Genomic DNA, 12,126 nt, shown 5'->3' with positions numbered 1-12,126 from the left:
ATGTAATTATTTGTATCAATCAATGATTAATATGTGAATATTATATGATTTTTTTGGTGAATTATCTGATGATTGATAATAATATTTGGATGTTTGTATATAATAAATGTGAGTATGTTAATTTTAATATGTCCAAAATAAAATATAGATAATTAAGGTATTTTTCTGGTAATTTTTGGAGTGTTATATGATTTTATAATGATTTATGAACTTATTAATTATTTTCTGAATAATTACACAATTATTTTATAAAGCCGGGAATCATCCCACTTCAACCATTTTTACATTTTTACAACCCGAGACTCTTCCGAAAACTCCTTCCTAACCTAATCTGGTAATTCCGGACATTTTCCGTGTTTTGACTTTTTTGATCCGGATTACGGTTTAACCTGTGCGCGGCCCGACGCAAGATTTTCGATACGATAACCATTTCGGTGAATCAACAAAACCCGTATTCTCGAAAGACGAGATATTATTACATTATTTTCTTATATAGTGTTTTATAAAAAGCTCGGTTTGGATAACGATCCAATACGAGTATCAAATCGGATCACTTTCGCGGTTACTTAGCGGCTAAGTAACTAATTTAACGATCCAAAATGATCCAAAACAAACCAATATTCCAAAAATATATAGCCCTTTTATCATTTCATTTTATTTGTATAATCATAATCAGTTAGTAAATCCCCGTAAAATACAGAGAAAATGTCGTATTAATATCGCGTTCTTGGGAATCAAACGTACGAACGAAGATGCTATCGAACTCCGATTCAGGCGTGTAATATATAAAAAATGAAGCTCTCAAAAACTTCTTTCCGAATCAACCATTTGTGTTTGCCCAGAAATCAAGGTATTTTTCTGATTTAATTATTTTAATTCGAAATAATTATGAATTAAATTATGAATTTGTGTCCTTGATGTTTCTGATATGATTTGATGATTCCATCGTGTAGATAATCTTTCTCTGGTCATTTTGGTATATTATACTTCAAATTTGGAGTTCAATAACATGTAGAAAATGATGTTTGATTTTGGAAATTGGAATTAGGGTTCTAGTTCATATGAATATTCTTAATTGGAATTAGGGCTTTCTGCTCCTAAGGTTTTTGTGTGATTTCAATGATTGATTAATGTTCCTGATGAAATTTGCAACTGATTCGTATATATAAATATATTAAATGATATCGGGAAGGGGCCGGAACCGCGTCACCGAAGTTCTTGAACTCGACAACGGCGGCAATTTTTCGACTGGTTTTTCCGGTTACTTTGGCAAAGATTGGTAAAAACTAACTACAGGAAAGTGTTGTTCGCACAGAGAAGAACTGATCTGCACCTTCCGGGATGTGTTAGGGAAGGGGAAGACGACGGCCGGCGAATCGCCATCGGTGCTCGTCGGAGAAGAAGGTGAGGGGGGGGGGGAATTACATCTTCCACCCCTGCAGTTTTCAAAAACATTAAATCCTGTATTTTAGTTTTTAAAATTTACAAAAACAGGATTTTTTTTATTGTTTTCAAAAATTATATTTCCACTTATTTTAAATTCAAAAAATATATATTTATTTAATCTAAAATTCAGAAAATTATTTTAATTATTTATTTATTAAAAAAATAAATCGAAATTATTTTATTAATTAATTTTAATTAGTTTTTAATTATTTTAATTAATCGATTAATTTATAAAGTCGGATTCGGGTATTTGAACCATATTATTTTAATTATAAAATTATTTCAAAGATTCGTATTAAATACCTTAAAAATCATTTTGACCCCGAATCTTCTTTAAAAAATTATTTTAAGTGAATATCTTGCGTGCTATGTGCTATGTGCTATATGATTGATGTGTTATATGCCTATGTGGTTATTGTTTGACTGTTTCAGTCATAACTTTCAATCCGTAAATCGGATTTGGGTGAAACGAAGGGTAGATAAAAGCTTATGACGTCTATGTGACGATTAAAATAATATGCGCATGAATAATTGTTAGATACTTGTGATGCCTAGCACAGTCAGCGAGGCATAGAAAAGGAAACCAATGATCCATAAATAAAATCGAAGCGTAGAAAGAGAAGGCAAGTGATTGATAAATAGAAGCAAGACATAGAAAGGGAAGGAAAGTGGTTGATGAGTAAAACTGTTAGATGAGTACAAGTAAAGTGGAAATCATCAGTGATAAGGCAAGTACTTCTGAACCTTTCTTCAAGATATATTGCAAATATTTTTGAACTGTCTCATAACATGTCGCTATTATTCAAAATAACTCATATTTTATATTGCAAGCGCTTTAAACTATTCAACCTTGAACCCTGATTCTTGTTGATTTTGAGCCATAAGCCTTATTCTTCATAAACCATTGATTGTTAAATCTTCAGATACAAGCCAAACACATACGATACTACTCTACAAATATATATCTACCACATACTGATTTTTGATATTGAATTGCTTGACATACCAACCCTTATTCCCTGTTTAAAAGAAGACCAATCCTTGGAACCCTTGAACCCTTGGTCTTCTACTTTTGGATTCTTTCCTTGATTGAAAGCCAATATTTTTGAATCCCATGTTATACCTTCAGGGTGTTGTAAATCACCCTATACTTCAAGATAAATTATGTTTATGATTTAACTCATTGAATTACATTGTTTATCATATTGTTATACTGGAATTGGATTATTTTTAAGTATGGACCAGATTCGTGGTTGGACCAGATTCGTGGTCATAATCGGCCAATGTGTGCCTTGGATCTAGTATGTAGAGCAAAGATGGGAGCCTTTCTCGGGGTTAGTGCGTGACTGATCAGCAGCCTAACCTTGGTTTTTAAAAGGAAAAGTGAATATCCAATTCTAATCATTGCTTATTTAGAAACTTAATTCTTATGAATCATTTCAATTGGTTATTGTTTAATTTCAGCTATTGCTATTATGACTTGCTGAGCTAGTTAGCTCACTCTTGCAAACCTTTTTATGTTTTAAACAGTTAAAAAAGAAAATTATTGGTAAGGAGGATTCCCTGTCCAATGTGAAAGCTAGAGTTTCCGGTTAAGTTGGATCGAGATAGCAGGAGCTTTTTATTGTAAATGAGTTATGTAACATTGTAAGTACGATATCCTTAGCCATTGTAAATTGAATTAGTTGGGATTTGGTACGATGTAATAAAATTTAAGATTATGGCTTATTTTCATACTTTAACCTGTAGCGATCCGTGGTTATGTGAAGAAGGGTCAATGCATATAATATTTATTATAAACTTTTATTTTTATATTTTGTGGTGTGTGTTGTGAGCCCCAAACTTCTGACCTGGGTTTGGAGGGCGTCACAGGTTGGTATCAGAGCTACATGTTATAAGTCACTTAACCAATCCTAGATTATCAAAAATGGGTAGAGAGTAAGATTAAAATTAAGAAATAGAGAAATAGAACGTCGAGAGGTTGAGTGCGATTAAATAGTAGGTTTTAGTTAGATTCGTGATGAGACTCGACATCCTTATTTAGCGACGCGATTTTCAGATGGCGACGATGGAAGATTCTTTTATCCCTGGATCGTCTGATCATTCGGAGCCTTCATTCGAAAGACTATCATCTGATTCACGCCCTGCTCTTCCACCGATGTTAGCCATGTCACATCCTGTTACGGCGGTCGCCCCTTTTCACGTTATTCCCTCATCCCCTGATGTGAGACTACCTATTTGAGAAACCCCCACATGTTGATTCTGGTTCTACCGGATACTCAACGTGGGTGCATCTTTTCTGTCTACTCTATGCCTCGTTCTATACCATCAGTTTAAAACCCGTCTTATGAAGTAACGACATTTATGAGGATGGATCTGAGAGCTACTGCATATGGTGAATACACGAGGTATTAAGAAAAGTGAGAAGAAACCTAGAGAGAAGATTCGTGTGTGCCGGAAAATGGCCGCTACCAGGTTATATGGAGTTATTAATGGGTATGCTACCCACGATTATCTTGTGGAGTGAGCTAGATGGATCTTTAAAAAATTTGAGAAGATTGGAAATTGATTTTCTGGGAATTAGATGATGATATAATGACCAAACATGATACGTATAGAAATAATGTGATATAAATTGAATTTGTGTTATAAAATAGATCTGATGATTACTGGATAGATTTGTTATACTTAGTAATCGTAAAAAATGATGAGGGGAATGTTACCAGTATGGAATGTTAGAAGTGAAGTTACGGAGAAAATAATATACAACGGTAATTGGAATTTTGTCGACCAATGAATGCAGAACGGACTCAATAATGGGTAGAATATGTATGGAAATGAATGGGTTTTTATCTGATTGTTTTACTAATCAAATTCCATATGACTACTAAGAAGGACAACAACCAACCCATATAGTAACGACGACCAGGTGTATGATTTTCAAAATTTTAAACAATTTTCAAAAGAGATGTTATTCATAAAAAATTTCTAAAATTCCTTGGAACAAAAAAAGTTTTAAAACTCGGTTTTCCAATTACTACTTGAGTTTCTCGATTGGTATAAGATTTGGATTATCCAGAAAAATATCTAGAAATTAGTATGGTTAATTTAGAAGGCCAAATAGAACCGCTATTATAGAAAAGGTTTGATTGTTACTAGAAGAAGAGTGCAAATCTTGTTTGATAAATTTAACGACATAACCAATGTACGGAGAAACTGTTCATCCAAATGTCTGAGACGATTAGAGTTCGAAGAATATGTCAATTCACAAAAAGCCGAGTATGAGAAAAGAAGATTGAGGAAATCTTTAGACTTTCTAAAGAAAGAACGTCATTAGCAAAAGAGGCGACATGTTGAACGATCAACATCATAAGCAAAATTTGAAGTTATAAGTATAAATCTCGTAAGACTGCAAATATAGTTGAACTATAAACATGGAAGCGCAACGCGAAAGATAGAAGACCCGGTACATGGGAATTATTCTAATGATCGATTAAGAAGGCAATTCAGAAAATTTTCTAAAGTTAATATATGACTCAGAATGGGATCTATTGATCGGAAAAGCGTTGAAGCTGTAAACAGATAAAATGCGGATGGCGACCAATGATATCATTCTTTGCTATAATTCTTACAAATCTTTAATAAAGTGTGAACTTCTTTCCTGATCAGCTCTATAAGTTAGCAAGAAAATTGTTAAATCTCTTTCAAATCATTCCTCCTTCAAAATATTGCTTTTTGGTTGAGACAAGCAGTGTTAATGGTGTGACGCTTTGTCAAAATGGAGAATAGTCTGGTGGGACGCCACCTAATTATGTGTTGTGTGCCATATGGTATGAAAGAATGGCCATCTTGAGTACTCATATGGTTGTCTCATTCCTATCATTATTCATTCTTTCTTCTTCAATCCTGATTTATTTGTTCATGAATTCTTCTGATTGTTTCCTTGTACTCTTAACCCTTACTGAAAATTTTCAATCAGAATCATATACACAAATTCCATCTTGTGTATGGTATACCCTTTGAATGTTTTAAAAAGGAAGCGAAATGAACCCGTGTAGCAGACGGAGTTACGTAACAAGTATGGACAATTGCAAGCTGATGAATGGTGGAACTTTATGTGCAAAGAAGGATTATTATGCCGATAACGGGATTATTGCGAGGACATCAAATCAAAGGTGGAAATATGTATACATGATACGTTCCAAGTCTGAGATTTTGGCATAAATTGAAGTAGTTAGCAAGTTGTATGAGGTGAATTAACTATAGAAATAAGAAAGCAAAGTTGTGTATATCGAATAAGACAAATGATTGATTGGACAACGGAAGTGAATGAAGAATTCTTAATAACAACCAGATAATTGATTAATACATTGTGAAGATGAAACATACCTCAATTGTGGGAGATATTTGTTATGAAAATTCAGGATCGAAGAAATGCTAGTTACGAATAAACTTTGAGTGTGTACATTAAGGAATGGTAGGGCTTTCCCACACCAATAAGTGAGTTATGGTAAATTCGATGCTTATAACTGGGTCAGCAAAGATGGTTCAGTATGAAAAGACATAAGTAGAGATGAAGGTACGGTAGTTTAACTGCAACAAATTTTAAGAAGTGATGATTTAAAACAAAAGGAATTCTTTCACAAAATTATGATAGTGGAGACCATGTGTTGGTTATCAAAAGTTGAACAAGTTAACTAGTGTATGTTTTCAAGGATGGATAAATCGTTAATTAGAGAGCTTGAAGTGAAACAAGAACCAGAAGAATTCTAAAATAATTTTATAATTGAACTCAGTAATGATAATCTGCTATAATCAGAAATATGAGAAAAAGGTATGGCATAATAAGAATTGTTCGCTATAATATTGAGCTGAATTACAGACATGGGTTGTAATGATTAATATTACTTGAGGTGGTGAAATGGTGAGTTTAGAAAGTGAAAGTGGACTGGTATATTTGAGGGTTGATTGTTGGTTATCTGATTGATTGTTGGTGTCGGCTTAAGTCCGACTGGTAGTCAATAATATAAAGGAGATTTTGCCCAAATTTTTCGAAAAATACCCTACTCTTATAAATGGAAAGTATACTTCAGTGTGTTATAGATGTTCATGTTGATACTCCAATTAATTATGATCTCGGGTCTCGAAAGAGGTTGTTACATCTAATTTGACTATATATAATTGGTCCATGATTTCATTTAGCCAGTCATCACTTGGTACAACTGATCAATTAAGTGAGTTAATTGGGTAATTGTACCAATTGATGGTCAGTTATATGGAGATCGATTCCAATTAGATTAAGTCAAATTTTGATGTGACTGTCAAATCCGAAATCAAAATAATGAGGAATTGGGGAGAAGTAAGGACACTGGTAGAATTCAGAAATTGCTGCAAATGTGTGAGTTTTTGCTTGGGTGAATATGCCTTTCATAATGGACAAGAGAAAAAAAAGTCATTTGTATGGACAAGTGAGAAGAATGTTTTCAAGAGCTAAAGATTTAAGATGAAGCAACGAGAAGAAAGGAAGAAGGGAGATGTAATAAAGCAGAGATTAATAACTACACCAATATGGATTTCATTAGACAATCAAGGAGATGTTATCATCTGCAACAAATTTTTATCAAAGGACATCTTGTTTCTAAATGGTTGTGATAATCATACAATAAATGATTTGTCAAGTATTTCTGTTTTGGATAAAGTGTGAGATATAGTTTTAATTTAGTTTCCGATTGATGTTGATACTTAGGTTGTTAAATATTGAAAGTGGTAATAATACAGATGATTGATGTTTACTTCAGAAGGGGATGTTGTGAGCATCAAAGTTCGTATTAATATCTAATTTGATATGACAACAAAATGAGTTTTAATATCAAGAGTTCGGTTTTGAATAAGCTATGGGAATAAATAACGAAGATAGAAAAGGAAGTGGAATCAAAAGGGTGATAAAGAAACTTCATAAGATGCCAGGAAAAGTAAACGTAGTAACAGATGCATTAATCAGAAAGGAAGGACCGAACGTGTTGACTTTGTCAGAAGATTTATACAAGGAATTTCAAAACTTGAAATTGGAAGCCAGAGTTTTCTAACCTAACAATGCAAAGATGTATAGTATGACTTTTCGGCCAGAATTGCTAGAGAAGGTAAAGAAACGACAAGGGAAAATAATAGATCAAAATATTATCGTTAGAAAAAAATATATATATATATATATACTCAAAAGGATGATCAAGGCATTCCCAGATTTTATTTCAGAATATGGGATTCCAACAGTGACAGAATTGAAGAATAGAATTTTACAAGAAGCTCACAACTTAAGATATTCAATCCATCAATGTGAAAGAGATGTGTCCTAAGTCCAATCATGTATGATGATTTAGGAATAACTTTTATGTAATCTGTTTTAATTTCATTAATATTAATAAAAGACTTGTTTTGGTTTTATTGCGGGCTTTATCTATTTAAGTGTTTAAATAAGATATACCATAGTTTAGAGTAAAGCTTTTTATGGATTATGATGAGATCATAATAATGAGACCTAAAAGATGATAACTCTAAACTTAAATATAACCTGGTCGTAGGATTACTAACTGGTAATTAGTAATCTGCAAAGATCGGTACATACTATGCTTGCTTCATTATGAAGGAAGTCTGTTCTCATAGACATTTGTGTGGTGACACTATAGCTAGTATATAGGTTCTTATTATAGAATAAGTTCACTGAACATGACTCACACAGCTGAACAACTGATGGAGTTCACTCACGTGTCAGCAGTTGTTCACATAGTGATAGTTGTACAAGTATCCTTAGACTTGAGGCCATCATAGTCATCTTGTGTACACTGAACTATGCTTTGGTTTAGTTCTTAGTCTCTAGGGACAATTATGAGGGCTCTACTAGGTATAGAAATTTGTACACGAAGATAGTGTATGATCAATAAAGGATCTACCCCTTCCAGTGAAGGAAGAGAATGTTCAATGCTGATCCACTTATGCTAGTTCAGGAATCTCTGGCCAGAGTGAATAAAATTAGAAAGGAGTTTCTAATTTACATTAAATAGAACTAAGCATAGTGAATGGGAAAGCAAATTATTAGATAAGATAGGCTAGACACAAGTTCCATGCCTTCTATTTAATCATGACATTGCAGGGTAGAAGAAATTGATTGTACGGTAACTACTCACTGAATAGGTTCTTGGTATTCTAAGCAGTGAATTCGTATTATCCGGATAGTCGCGATATGCTGAGAAGTATCCCTTACGATGTAGAATAAATATGATTAATTTATTAATTAATCATATTTAAAGAATTAGAGAATTTATATAAATAATGATAAAATAGTTTTATTATTATTTATTTCTACCACCGGCTTAATATTGAACATACAGGGTCACACCATAAAAGAGAATGATTTAATGGTGGAGGAATTAATTAATAATAGCTGGTAATTATTTATTTGTGAAATAAATAATTAATTAGCAGATTCAATAATTGATTAAATGATATTTAATTAATTCTTAATATTATTAATTAAGAATTTAATTTTGGAAATTAAATCAAGTGAGAGAATTATTTTTCTAAAGTGTTTAGAAAAGGGATTAATGATTAAAATGTGTTTTAATTATTAGTTAATTGGTTAATAAGAATAATCAATTAAAGGGTTAATAATAATAATATTTTATGGAAAATTTTCAGCTGAAAATTTTGCCTATAAATATACTATTATAAACCCTATTTGCCTCAACCGAAATAATTAACCCTAATTCTAAAGTAGAACAAGAGGGAGGCAACTAATTCTCTCGACTTCTTCCTCCTCCATCACATTGTACTCTTGGTGGATACCGGTGGAGTGCTTCACACTTGAGGAGCAGCTGCTAGGGATTTCCGTTCATCGTTCTTGGATCGCTATTAAAGACCTCCATCTTTCCATTAACGTAAAGCTTCTTAAGGTAAACATACTGAACTACGAATTAAATATTATTTTTTGAATGGATCCTGCGGAGGGCTTCAGTTTTTTTTAAGATTTAAATTTACGTTTTCGTTGCGTTTATGTGCTAAAAACCCTTCAATGGCATCAGAGCTACTTGCGAAAAGTTTTTAATTCATTTATGTGTTTAACTGTTTTCGATATATGAGCATGTACGTGATTCACCATGATTTGATGTTGATATAATATGCTTATATGTGTATGGTTTTGAATATATGATATTCATGTGAGTTGTATAATCATAAGATGATTATGTAATATGTATATATACTGATATATACATGATTTATGTTTGTTCTAATTATGAGAATCATATTAGATACGGATTCTGAATTGGCTGCTGCAGATTTGCTGAAATCTGGGTTTGGTGTCCGATTTACGCAAACGAATACCCTATTCCATAGGTAAACGAGCGTCTGAACAAAACTGATAACAAAAGCTATCAACGACTCGTCTGTAAGGCGTTTGACGTCGTTTACTGCCCGTAAACAGTGATTCTTGTTTTTCTGATTTGATTCTGATTTTTCTGATTTTTGTCATATTTTTTTTTATGAATAGATCATGGATAATATGATATGTTAAGATCAGATTATGTGTTTTAACATGCTTTTATGTGTTGTATGAGCATGGTGGATGGTTATGGCCTTTCGACCTTAGTGTAATTGTTTTGGTTTTGGTTTTGGTTTTAAATACGACTTGCATGTCATCAATCTTTGTAATCATAAATCTCGAATGTAACTCGAGTTATTCTTGTAAGTTCATTAGATTAGTTTTACTTTCAATCTATGTAATGTGATTAAAGACTCAAGAAGGCTATCCAATGGAGGTGATACAAAGAAGAAGACGAGGCATACAAGAAGTCTAAACAAAGAAGAAGACTTATGTAATAAGTAGTTGTATTTATTTCCATCACCATATTAAATTGACCTTGATCTTTATCATGAGCTTGATAAAGATCACATAGGATGGGGCCATAACCAAAAACATTTACTTTATTGCACTTTACATTTACTTGTTTATTTAATTTTATATATGAGATATATGCCTATGTTTACCATGCGATGATAGATTTAGGTGAACTTAAATCAACATAAGGCGTGCTCTAGAAAATCTAGAATAGGAATCGTTTCTTGCCTTAACAATAATTTTATGAATACAATCATGAGATTCTTGTGTTTATGAAACACGTAATTAAATATGAATTTTCAATATTGAGAGAAAGGATGATTCTGTCAAAAGCAGATTTCTATCTGTAAGAAAGGGGTATTAAGTGACGCCTCTTGACAATGCTCCCCCCGATCTGGGAATCATCTGATTATCGATTATTGATTTGAAATATTTAATTTAAAAGGAAAAATCTCTTTATAATATGATTATGATTGTAACATAATATAATCCCTCTAAAATTAAATAATATCAAGTAGTAATTGGCCAATGACACAACGGGCTTGTGTCGATCAAAGCCTTCCAACATGGTAGAAAGTAGTTCTTATTTTTAAATCATTGTTGTTTCGTGCTACAGCCGAGGGCTTTGATTTCAAAATAAGAAATACTTGTCTATTATATAGATATATGTACATTGATTTAGAATATAAAGGTTGTTATGTGCTACAGCCGTGGGCCGTTGGAGACTGATTCAATTGTACGAAATGTTGGGTTAGACTTGACTTAGAATATTGAGTTTGTCGTGCTACAGTCGTGACTCAATTATTCAAAAGGCTAAAGTTTTATTAGGGAATAACATAAGATGTAATTGACAAGAGTTGTCTGCCTATTGAACATCACATGACGTTTCGTGCTACAGCCGAGGTTGTGTGATGGAATGTAGGATCCCTATTCCCACTAGCATTATGAATGCTTAATTTTCACTTAGGGGTTGTATAAATTAGATAAACTAGTGGGAGCCACTTATGAATAAATACCCGATTCATATAGTGTCTTGAAATGAAATTGAATATTTGCTAAGTGTTGTTATGTGTTCATCATTTACAGATTTACTATATTCGTTATGTCTTCTGCACTATCACTCCGGAGTATACTAGATGCTCACAAGTTGATTGGTCCTAATTTTGCTGACTGGCTTCAAAACTTGAGAATTGTTCTCAGGGTTGAGAAGCTGGAATATATGCTTGACTCACCTAAGCCTACTGAACCTGCTAGCGATGCACATAATGATGAACATGTTATGTATCGTAAGTGGATAGATGATGCAAATGTTGCTCAATGCATCATGCTAGCTTCCATGAACATTGAGCTACAGAAGCAACATGAGCATATGGATGCTCACACTATCCTTATTCATCTACAAGAGTTGTATGATGTGGCAGGGATGACAGCTCGATATGAGATATCGAAGGAACTGTTCGGTTGTAGGATGTCTGAGGGATCATCTATGAATGACCATGTACTTAAGATGATCAATTTGATTGAACATCTTGGACAACTTGGTTTTGCCATGGATGGGGAGCTGAGCCAAGACTTGGTCTTGCAATTACTTCCGAGTTCGTTTTCGCAGTTTATTGTGAACTTTCACATGAATAAGCTGGATGTCAGCCTGCCTGAACTCCACAACATGTTGAAGACTGCGGAATCGAATTTCCCCCCTAAGAAGAGTTCTGTTCTTCTAATTGGTGAAGGTTCCAATCCTAAGAAAAGGAAGAAGAACCCTTCCAAGAAGAAGAAAGTAGGTGAGAAAA

The sequence above is a fragment of the Apium graveolens genome, chromosome 2 (assembly GCF_009905375.1).
Source record: "Apium graveolens cultivar Ventura chromosome 2, ASM990537v1, whole genome shotgun sequence".
Lineage (NCBI taxonomy): Eukaryota > Viridiplantae > Streptophyta > Magnoliopsida > Apiales > Apiaceae > Apium > Apium graveolens.
The sequence above is the reverse complement of the archived record's forward strand: the minus strand, read 5'-3'. Positions refer to the sequence as shown.